Here is a 991-nt window from a genome sequence, read left to right as displayed (position 1 = left end):
GGCTTCGCCTCCCGCCGGATCGCGCTCCCCTCCCGCCCTGGGGGCGCTGCGGGCGCCCGGCGATGCCGCTACGGCGTTGCCAGACGCAGACCGAGAAACTGAGGCCCAGAGAAGTCGAGCGTCTGGTCCAAGGTCACCCAGCGAGCGACCCCGGCGGGAGGGCTGAGCACTCCGCCTCCTGGTCAGGGCCCGGGCTGGGAGCAAGGACAGGGAGAGGGACCCGGGCTCGCCCCAGCGCGCTCAGGGGACAGGCGGCCGGGCGAGCCGCCCTCCTCTCTGAGGCTCCCAGGACTTGCCCAACTTATTTAGTTTTGCTGTCACCTCCTGTTTACAAGGAAACGACGCGGGCGCACGGTCCTGCCTGGGCGCCGGCTCTGAGCGCCAAGCCCCGGCCCCTCGGTGCTGAGGTCGATTACATAAAAGCGCGTGTCCTTCAGTGCGTCTTTGTCCTCCCGCCTTGCCACTGGCTTGTCATTCTCTTCGCCCATAAACCAGCTGTGCTAGGGTGCGGAGGAAGGAGCCGGCGATGTCCCTTCGCGGGGACAGTCCCCTAGACAGACGCACGTGGGTGCCAATGTGCTCTGTCCCTCTCCGCCCCCTCCCCTACAAACCCTCCCCAAGGCCGGTTTCGGCTTAACCGCCCTCTAGGAGGCCAAGGACTCCAAGTGTGTCCTGCCTTCCCCCGCCAAAACCCCACATCACGTCCTGGCCTCAATGTCACCTTCCCTAGACGGCCTTCCAAGACCCGCCCCCGCTGCGGCACAAAGCTGGTCACTGCTCTGCGTGCCCCTAGCACTGGTCACCCTCACTCACAGAAAGCTGTGACTCCGTTTCCATCAGACGGTGGACATCTCACAGGCAGGGCTAGAGTTTCGTTCTGGTACATTGGGCCAGGTGTGAGGGCACCAGAAACGTGGGTTGAAAGAATAAGCCAGTGGCATGTCACCCCTCTAGCCAGCTGCCTGGGGCCCAATCTTCCCTCCCCCCCCCC

Source organism: Pteropus alecto, unplaced genomic scaffold (assembly GCF_000325575.1).
Source record: "Pteropus alecto unplaced genomic scaffold, ASM32557v1 scaffold105, whole genome shotgun sequence".
Classification (NCBI taxonomy): domain Eukaryota; kingdom Metazoa; phylum Chordata; class Mammalia; order Chiroptera; family Pteropodidae; genus Pteropus; species Pteropus alecto.
This window is presented reverse-complemented; position numbering follows the sequence as displayed.